The 10,962-nt window shown below is 44.0% G+C and overlaps 1 protein-coding gene across 1 annotated transcript in view; it reads right to left on the minus strand.

The window, feature by feature from the left end:
* The window catches only part of DTNBP1 (dystrobrevin binding protein 1), a 156,201-nt gene extending 150,558 nt beyond the window's left edge, over positions 1 to 5,643 (minus strand). Inside the window, exon 1 of the mRNA XM_004382978.2 lies at positions 5,626 to 5,643. The gene's annotated coding sequence lies outside the window, so the exon portion shown is untranslated. The remainder of the gene's footprint in view (positions 1 to 5,625) is intronic.
* Between the last annotated feature and the right edge of the window lie 5,319 nt (positions 5,644 to 10,962).

Genomic DNA, 10,962 nt, shown 5'->3' on the forward strand with positions numbered 1-10,962 from the left:
CGCCGGGCTAAGGGCTGCGGAAAAGGGGCGGGCCCTTTGCTGGCTCCTGAGCACCGAAGCCCTTCGGCCTGTTGCTACGCCAAGCCCGGCGTTTTCGTTTTTCGCTTTAAAATGGAAGTGTCATCGTGGAAGAAGTTTTAAGTCGAGCGCTCCCCTGAATTAAGCGTTGGTTTTTATGGTTTGAAAAACAGGGCGATAAACCTCTTGCAAAATATGCAGCTCCGTGTAACGAGACGGTTGGTGGACTCTGGGTCCTGGAGCTGACCTAACTGGCTTTGACCTTGGATGAGATAACCATTCTTTGAATGAAATATAAATGCAGTCAGTAAGTAAAAATAAAATGGCAATAACAGTAAACTGCCTTGACATTTCTGGTGTTCTTTCTAACCTACCCCATCAGGATTTTGTCCCTTCCATAATAGAGAAGATTGTCTTTGTCAAGTCTCCAGGGACCTCCATGTTGCCAAGGCAGTCCATTTCTCTGCCCTGATTTTTTCTCAACATCTCAGTAGCTCTCAAAGCAGTTGATCATCCCCTGCTTGAGACATGCCTTCGCTTGCCTTCAAGGACGCCATACTTCCCCCTCCTTTTCTCCCAAGGCTACATCCTCAAGCTTCCTGCTCTTCTCAATCTGTCCTCTCTCCAGGTTATTCTGTCCATTACCATGCTGTCAATTCATCAAGGCACTGCTGCCACCCAAATCTCTATCTTCAGCCCCGTCCTCCCTCCCCTCCATTAATTTATACCAGTTGCTTACTTAACGTGTCCACCAGGAACCTCAAGCCCAACTTAACCAAAATTGAAAACTTGATTCCGTACTCAACCTGCCAACCGGCTCATCCCCCAGTCTTTTCGTGTCAGTAAATGACATCGCCATCCACAAAATTGCTCAAATTAAGACACCTGAAATCACCCCGATTCCTCTCTTTTCCTCATCCTCCGTGTTAATTCATCAAGTCCTATCAACTCGATCTCCAAAATATTTCTGGGCTCCCCCCTCTCTCCATCTTCACTATTATCACCCTACTTCAAGACACCACCAAATTGCACCAGAAACACTGCTACCCCTCCACGATTCTTCCCTTTCCCCATCCATACACCTGCAATCCATCCTTGCCACAGCGACTGGAGAGAATTATTTAAAAGATGAATCAGATCATGTTGCTCTCCTGCTCATAAATCTGTCAGTTGCTTCCTTGCGCTAGTTTACAATACCCTAACATTTGACTGCTTCCTGACACTCTATCCAAAGCTAGTGTTATTCACCTACCCTGTCCTTGACACTCAAGCTGTACTAGCCTTTTTTCTGTGTGTGTTCCTTAAAAATCCTGGGCTCATGTCCACCTTGAGGCGGTTTCGTAAACTTTTTCCAAAACTGCCCCATGGCTGGCACTTCCTTGAGATTTGGGTCTCAGCTGAAATATCACCCCATTAACAAGTCTTCCCTGACCATTCAAGTTACCCACCCAATCACTTCCAATCACATCACCCTATCCCTCAACTTAGTACACATCACTATCGGATGATTTATTTACTAATTGTTTAATTAATAAAACATTGTTTATTTATTTGTTTACAAATTTGCTTTTAAACCAGAACTGGGACTAGGGTGAGGCGGGTGAAGCACTCACCTCGGCTGTAAAACTTAAGGGGGCACCAAGAAACTCCATAATCAAGATAAATAATATTTTAATGTGATATTTGAAAAAAATCAAATTAATGCAAAAAATTCATGATGAACAAAATATTAAAATTTTAAATAAAGGTGCGATCTGAGCGGGCTGGGATTGGGTGTGGCTAGTGAGGCGGACTATGCAAATGCAGGACTACCCAGCAGCTGTAGGAGAAAGACCTGGCAATTTGCTTCCATAAAGATTACAGCCTAGGAAACCCTGTGGGACAGCTCTACTCCGTCGCATGGGGTTGACTCACTGGTACTTAACAAAAACAACACGCTAAACCTGGAGTCCCTAAGTGGTGCAAATGCTTAATCACTTGACTACGAACTAAAGGGTTGGTAGTTCAAACCCACTCAGAGGGGCTTTGGAAGAAAGGCCTGGCAATCTGCTTCTGAAAAGTTACAGCCTTGAAAACCCAATGGAGCACAGTTCTACTCTGACACACATGGGGTCACCATTGGTTGGAGTCTAATTGAATCAATGGCAATGGGTTTGCTTTTGGGGTTATGCTGACTCTCTGGTCTTATTTCTCCATTGGTTCTGACAAGTAAGAAAGAAAAGAGCTATTTATTGAGCCTTCCTCCACCACCAACCCCTAACCCAAAACAATACCTGGCACAAGGTAAGTGATCAAATGATCGAATCTATAGAGACAGATGGTCTTAGGATCCAGCAGATTTGGAAGCTTTAGTTACTGGGAAACATGAAATCTTTTTTTTTTTTTTTCATGCAATTAAACACACTCCTTAGCTGTCAATTTACTATTTTATAGATTCCAGCGAAGTGCCAAATCAGAGCAAAAAAACCAAAAAAAACTACCTGCCGCTAAAGAATGGCCTTACTGGCTGTGCCGCATCACTTCTGCCTTGACGCTTTCACGATTAGTCTGTGGAACGTTTGTGCTTCGCTTTGAGGTGTTTTACGAACACTCTTAACCCAATTATGTCTGATAAATCTGAAAACAGTGAGTGTTTTAAACGTGCTAATCAGAAGGGACAATCCATTACGAAAGAAACGAAAGTCAGTCTGAAAAATTGAAAGTCGAGAGAAAATGACCACCGGTGCACAAATGTGGTTCAGTAAGAATGATAGGGACCAAGTCACTCCCGAGGGTCACCCTTCAGCCAAAGATCAGACAGCCCCATAAAACAAAACGAGACTAATGGGGCACACCAGCCCAGGGACAAGGACCAGAAGGCAGGAGGGGACAGGAAAGCTGGTCATAGGGAACCCAAGGTTGAGAAGGGACAGTGTTGACATGTCATGAGGTTGTTAACCATTGTCATAAAACAATATGTGGACTAACTGTTTAATGAAAAACTATTTGTTCTGTAAACCTTCATCTAAAGTACAATAAAAAAAATTTAAAAAAACAAAAACCATAAGGTGCAAAAAAGGTGATATAACTAAGGGAAAAAAAAAAAAAAGAATGACTAAGGACCAAGGGTTGAGGCATATGACATATTGTGTTTATGTAAGTAACCCCCACCAGCCAGAAGCTAGAGTGATTGACAAAATGGGGGGCGGGGGGTATTTAAGTACAATTAGAGAACCAGCATCAATGTTGGAGGTTATTGGCTTCATCTTAATTTAGGAATAGGTTAAGGGCCTGAGAGTTGATTCTCTAAGCGCAGAGAAACCTTGGGGGTGAGTTACAAAGCTGCCTGGAGCTGCCTATGACAGAGCTTCCCTGGGCCAGCCACATCAGTATAGCCTGGGAGCTTGTGGGAAATGCAGAATCTCAGGCCCTACCCAGACCTACTGAATCAGGATCTGAAATTTAACAAGGTCCCCAGGTAATTCATATTCATGTTAAAAGTGTAAGAAGCACTGTTTCTGTAAGACTCAGTGAGAAAGGGGGCTTCCCTGTCTCAATACAGTCTCACTGTAGACAAAGCGATAAATGAGAATTTGGTGGGACTGGAACCCAAGAGGAAGATGCTATCAAGGAAGAAGCTATAGAACCAGAAGATTTAACATCACATTCTTGGCAGAGGCTTTTTGAGTAATTGGAAAGGCACTATTATCATTTTAGTTACAGGAACCTAACTTAGATTTATAAAAGTATCTGCCGTTATTGCAGAAAGTGGTATGTAACTAACTTATTTACGATCCAAAAAGAAACCTAGCATGTAAATATTTTTGATATCTTTAATTTTTTAAGAGTTTATAAAGATGCCAGAAGAATCCATGTAAAAGCCATAAACGTTTCTTGCAAAGCAATGAGTAGTTGTTAAGAATAAGGTAAACTACAGAAAGCTGGAAAGTGGAGACAGGAATGAGGGAGGGGGAGGAGGGAATCGCCACAGGCAGGGCCAAAGATCGGAGCTCAGCTGAAGAGCAAAAGATAAGGGAGGAGGGGGAGGACATCAACGTGTAAAGACAGAAGCTGATAGACCAAGGAGTAAGGAAGCAGGAGCTGTCTGGAGTGACACCCAGGGCAGCAAAATTTGGAATGAGTGCTTTAAACATGATCGAAATGGCAAGAGGAGTCCCTGGTCGGTGCAGAGTTAATTCACTCAGCTGCTAACCAAGGGTGGAGGTTTGAGGCTACCCAGAAGTGCCTCGGAAGAAAGGCCTGGCGATCTGCGTCCAAAAAAATCAGCCATTGAAAACCCTATGGCGCACAGTTCTACTCTGACACCCATGGGGGTCACCATGAGGCGGAGTCACTAGAGGGCAACCAGATTGTTTAAGCGGAAAAAACAGGAAGAGGCCTCTCAGCTGCATCTTGTTTGGGTTCCAGAATCTTATCATACCATAATAAAACGTAGTCAGGCACCGAACCTCATCTTTTTGCTCAGAGTTAAAAAAAGAAAGAAAGAAAGAGAAAGCGAGGTTCTACAGAGAGCGTTAGATGAGGAAACCTCTTTGTGGTTAATCTGTGTTTGCATCTACGTGATCTACAAGATATTCGTAAACAACCAAGTAACTCCCTTATCGAAGTGTAAAGACCCTGCATGAGTGAAGGAGATGACATCCTTCACTTCCACAAGCGAACTCTTTTCCCTAGAGAAAATACATCTTAGAAATTACATCTTCTGGACCATTATAGAAACCTCTTTGAGTGGGAAGACATGTAAATGCAGTTAAGTTAGTGGTTCTCGACCCTACCTCTGCGTTGGAATCAGTTAGGAAACATTTAAAAATACCTGTGTCTGCACCCAACCTCCAGAGAATCTGACTTACGCTGTCTGAGGTGTGGCCCCTTCATCTGCAGGGTTTAAAAAGCTGCCAGGTGATTCTAACGTGCACTCAGGGCTGGGAACCAAGCTGCGCTGCCGGGAACACGGCAGAAGCGCTGGCTAGGGTAGCAAGCAGGACTTCCAAATCCACCGAGCCCCTCCCTGACTTCAGGGTTCAAAGCTGCACCTTGCGCCCACTGTTCCCAGCTCATTCAGGCGGGCACCACCCCTGCCACTTCACTTGTGAGGTTTGATGCTGCAGACCGCCGGCCTGAGCCCAGCAGCCCCCACCTGGCCCTTTATAAGGGTTCCCATCAAAGGCAGCAGTGTGAGGAGAAGGACCAGCACTTGGGAGGCGGCGAATGCTCTGCTGGGTGACAAGGGGCAGAGGTGTGTTCAGGTGTGCTCGGGCTACCTCAGAGGATGTGGTCTTTTTTAAAATTATTTTTAAATTAAATTGAATTTTTAGAATAGTTTTAGGTTTATAGAAAAATTGTGTAGACAGTACAGCGAGTCCCCCTATACCCTCTATCTCTCCACACCGTTTCTCCCGTCAGCGTCTTACATCCTGTGGTAGGTACATTTGTTGTAAATGATGAACCAGGATTGATATATTGTTATTAACTAAAGTCCACAGATGATATTAGAATTCACTCTCTGATGGACAGTCCTGTGAGTTTTGACAAATGTGTAATGCCCTGTTCCACCATCCTAGTATCCTACAGAACAGATTCACTGCCCTAAAAACTCCCTGGGCTCACCTGTTAGAGAATCTGCTGTTTCTATCAGGATACACAGCGAAGGGCAGAAACCCTGGGAAGCAACCGCGTCTAGACACTTGGCCGGGCCTTGTGGAACTGGAAAGCTCCTGTTGTCATTCAGGAAATAACAAATAACAAGCTGCTAGTGTCCTAACAGCAGCTCTAGTAGCTGTCCTTTCAGAGAAAGTGTCCATTGTCCCTCTCCTAGTGACTCCTCCATTCCCACTTATCTCTGGCTCTCCACTTCCTCATTCCACTGTCTACTCTGCTCTACCACACGGGTTCTGCTGCCTATGCTTGTGGGGCCTCACGGCTTCAGCTTATCACCTTCTCTCTCTGTATCTCTTGGTTTCTGCAGCTGCTACTGACTATGCCTTTCCCTGCGTGACCAGTCGTTACGCCCTCAAGGAGAAGACTCTGTTTTCACCAGTTCCTCTTTTAACACAGAACCCCTCAGATAGGCAAAGTTCTTCCGCCAGACTACCCCATGCTATACTTGTCTGCCTTTAGGTCAAGTACCAGTCTCCAGTTGATTGTGCCATGATCCATTAGTTTCCGAGGGCTGCCTGGGAGAAAGATACCACAAAGTGGGTGGCTTTAGACAACAGAAGTTTATTGTTTCACAATTCTGGAGGTTAATAGTCCGAGTTCAGCGTGTCCAGGAAAACATGCTCTCTCCGAAGACCCCAAAGGAAAACGACCTTTCTCATCTCTTTCAGCTCTGGTGGTGTGAGGGGTGAAGAAGTAAAGTAGTAGTTCTTATGTATCAAAATACCGAGTTCCCCTGTTTTAACTAGTGTATTGTCTCTGTCTATACACAGAAATGGAAGTGGACAGATGTATTTGTTGTCTTAATAAACCATTTCATATGCCAGTGAAATCTTGGGGAGCCTACCTAGGTTATCAAAGTTCTACTCCGGAAGTCAGTCTAACGATGGTGCTTAGCAATCAATCCTAATTAGTCGCCACTGTCACCAGATGGTACCTAACGAGCAAGCACAACACTGCGGAGGAATTAGGACTTTTCCAGAAACCTCCAACTTTTTTAAATAGTAGAATTGTCACAGGAGGAAAAGTATCCAAGAGCAGGAGTGCCATTCTCTCCTGTCGGTTCTCCACCTGAGGAACACGAGACCATGAAGCAGAGACTAAAATGGTGCCTGCCTGGGCAGGGGGAAAAGGGGCACATCCGTCCACTGATTCCCCACTGCTTCCTAAAATGCACCCCTCGGTCCAAGAAGACTATTCTCATTGTTTTCTGCAACATCATTTATTCAACCAAAGTGTGGTGAGGCCCTACTATGTGATAAGCACTCTAGTTGATGCTGTTGTTGTCGTTAGGTGCCGTCAAGTCGATTCTGACTCATAGCCACCGTATGTACAACAGAATGAAACACTGCCTGGTCCTGCGCCATCCTCACAACTGTTGTCATGCTTGAGCTCATTGTTGCAGCCACTGTGTCAATCCCTCTCATTAAGAGTCTTCCTCTTTTTTGCTGACCCTTTACCGAGCATGATGTCCTTCTTCAGGGATTGATCCCTCCTGATAACATGTCCAAAGTATGTAAGACGTAGCCTCGCCGTCCTTGCTTCTAAGGAGCATTCTGGTTGTACTTCTTCCAAGACAGATTTATCCATTGTTTTGGCAGTCCATGATATATTCAATATTCTTCGCTAATACCACCATTCAAGGGCGTCAATTCTTCTTTGGTCTTCCTTGTTCACCGTCCAGCTTTTGCATGCATATGAGGTGATCGAAAACACCACGGCTTGGTCCAGGCACACCTTGGTCTTCGAGGTGACATCTTTGCTTTTCAACACTTTAAAGAGATCTTTTGCAGCAGATTTGCCAAATGCAATGCCTCACTTATTTATTGACTACTGCTTCCATGGGTGTCGATTGTGAATCTAAGTAAAATGAAATCCTTGACAACTTCAATCTTTCCTCTGTTTATCACGAAGTTGCTTATTGGTCCATTTGTGAGGATTTTTGTTTTCTTTATGTTGAGATGTAATCCATACTGGAGGCTGTAGTCTTTGATCTTCATCAATAAGTGCTTCAAGTCCTCTTCACTTTCAGCAAGGAAGGCTGTGTCATCGGCATAATGCAGGTTGTTAATGAGTCTTCCTCCAATCCTGATGCCCCATTCTTCTTCGTATAGTCCAGCTTCTTGGATTATTTGCTCAGCATACAGATTGAATAAGTATGGTGAAAGGATATAACCCTAATTCACACCTTTCCTGACTTTAAACCATGTAGTATCCCCTTGTTCTGTTTGAATGACTGCCTCTAGATCTATGTACAGGTTCCTCATGAGCACAATTAAGTGTTCTGGAATTCCCATTCTTCAAAATGTTATCCATAATTTGTTATGATTTACACAGTTGAATGCCATTGCATAGTCAATAAAACACAGGTAAACATCTTTCTGGTATTCTCTGCTTTCAGCCGGGATCCGTCTGACATCAGCAATGATATCTCTGGTTCCAGTTCCTCTTCTGAATCTGGCTTGAATTTCTGGCAGTTTCCTGTCGATGTACTGCTGCAGCTGCTTTTGAACGATCTTCAGCAAAATTTTACTTGCGTGAGATGTTAATGATATTGTCTGATAATTTCCGCATTCGGATGGATCGTCTTTCTTTGGAATAGGCATAAATGGTTGGTAGCGTCACCCTTCCAGGGAGCTGTCTTCCAAATTTCTTGGAATAGATGAGGAGCACTTCCAGCACTACATCCATTTGTTGAAACATCTCACTTGGTATTCCATCAATTCCTGGAGCCTTGTTTTTCTCCAATGCTGTCATTGCAGCTTGGACCTCTTCCTTCAACTCCATTGGTTCCTGATCATATGCTACCTCCTGAAAAGGTTGAACATCAACCAATTCTTTTTGGTATAGTGACTCTGTGTATTCCATGCTTCCCGTATTGTTTAATATTTTCCCCACAGAATCCTTCAATATTGTAACTCAAGGCTTGAATTGTTTCTTCAGTACTTTCAGCTTGAGAAATGCCGAGCGTGTTCTTCTCTTTTGGTTTTCTAACACCAGGTGTTTGCACATTTCATTATAATACTTTGTCATCTTGAGCCACCCTTTGAAATCTTCTGTTGAGCTCTTTTACTTCATCATTTCTTCTTTTTGCTTTAGCTACTTGATGTTGAAGAGCAAGTTTGAAAGTCCCTTCTGACAACCATTTTGGTCTTTTCTTTCTTTCCTAACTTTTTAGTGACCTCTTGCTTTCTTCATGTATGATGTCCTTGGTGTCATTCCACAACTCGTCTGGTCTTTGGTCATTAGTGTTCAATGTGTCAAATCTATTCTTGAGGTGGTCTCTAAATTCAGGTGGGATATACTCAAGGTCATACTTTGGCTCTCGTGGACTTGTTCTAATTTTCATCAGCTTCACTATGAGCAATTACAGTCTTTCCACAGTCAGCCCCTGGCCTTGTTCTGACTGATGATACTGAGCTTTTCTATGGTCTCTTTCCACAGATGTTGTTGATTTGATTCCTGTGTATTCCATCTGGTGAGGTCCACGTGTATAGTCACCATTTATGTTGTTGAAAAAAGGTATTGGCATGAAAAGGTCATTGGTCTTGCAAAATTCTATCATTCCATCTCCGGCATCTTTTCTATCATAGAGGCCGTATTTTCCAACTACCAGTCTTTCTTCTTTGTTTCCAACTTTTGCATTCCAATCGCCAGTGATTATCAATGCATGCCGATTGCACATTCAATCAATTTCAGACTGCAGAAGTTGATAAAAATCTTCAATTCCTTCATCTTTGGCCTTAGGGGTTGGTGAGTAAATTTGAATAATAGTAGCATTAACTGGTCTTCCTTATAGGTGTATGGACATTATCCAATCACTGACAGCATTGTACTTCAGGATAGATCTCAAAATGTTCTTTTTGAGGATGAATGCAACGCCATTCCTTTTCAAGTTGTCATTCCTGGCATAGTAGACCATATGATTGTCCAATTCAAAATGGCCTATACCAGTCCATTTCAGCTTACTAATGGCTAGGATACCAACATTTATGCATTCCATTTCATTTTTGATGATTTCAAATTGTCCGAGATTCATACTTCCTAGATGCTAGGGACATAGTAGTGGTATTAATTTTATCTTATATTATTATTATAATATTGATGATGGTTAACATTTACTGAGGCCTTGCTTGTGCCAAGCAGAATGCTAAACACTTTACACATATTATTTTCCCCATTTTAGAGATGAGCAAACAGGCACCATGAGGCACATGCCAACCTGTGAAGAGCTTCTCTGTCTATTGGAGAGACAAGATCCATGAGGTGATTAGTGGTTTAATTGTGGCAAAAGCAAAGTGCTGTGACAGCCCAGGCAGGGGATTCTCGCCTGGGCTTGGCTTTGGAATGAATCACAAAAGGGTCTGTTGTTGGTACCCACTTCAGAAAGTTAAATCCAGGCACATCAAAACAAACCCCTGGAAGGTGCATGTGATGGGTTTAGTGAGGTACGGGCATCCGTCTCTTGGCAAACGTCGTCTGGTTATGAGGAAGCTAAAGCTCCCTTGAGCCATGACACTTCCTCCCTCACAGACTGGCAAGACCCTAGAGGGAGGGGACAGAGAGGACAGGAAGCCCACCAGTGTTAGGAGCAGAGTGAGGAAAGGGCTGGCCACATGCGTGCCAGGCACCCTTGTAGTCTGCCATCTAGAAGGGAGTTAGGAGAGGGTTATACTGCCCCTGCCCTGGATCCCACCGTAGAGAATAAGGCTAAGGTGCAAGGAGACTCCACTTAATGGAGCAAGAGATCTCCCAGGGTGAATGTAAATCAGAGACATGAGTGGGTAGCGTGGAGCTCTGATTCTGAGGGGGAAGAAGGAGAGGCAGGAGGCTCAGACTGGGGGATCTCTCCCCCCTGTTGGCCAAATCTAAATGCCTACTTCTGCCTTATGTCATGGATACTTGTTTTCCCCCAGGACATTATCAGCCTCACTTCCTCAGACTCAGAGTATTAAGAAGGCACTGCCTCCCAGAACTGCAGGAGTAATTGGGTCACCTAAGAAAGCCTACTGCTGCAGTGGGTAAGAGTTCAGCTGCTAACCGAAAGGTCGGCCGTTCGAATCCACCAGGCACTCCTTGGAAACCCTACGGAGCAGTTCTACTCTGTCCTATAAGGTTGCTATGAGTCAGAATTGACTCGACAGCAGCGGTTTTTTTTTTTTTTTTTTTTTTTTTCCAGTTGAGGAGCCCTGGGGAGCCCTGGTGGTGCAGTGGTTAAGAGCTCGGCTGCTAACCAAAAGGTCAGCAGTTCGAATCCACCAGCCACTCCTTGGAAACCCTATGGGGCAG

Source organism: Trichechus manatus, unplaced genomic scaffold, assembly GCF_000243295.1.
Source record: "Trichechus manatus latirostris isolate Lorelei unplaced genomic scaffold, TriManLat1.0 scaffold00103, whole genome shotgun sequence".
NCBI lineage: Eukaryota > Metazoa > Chordata > Mammalia > Sirenia > Trichechidae > Trichechus > Trichechus manatus.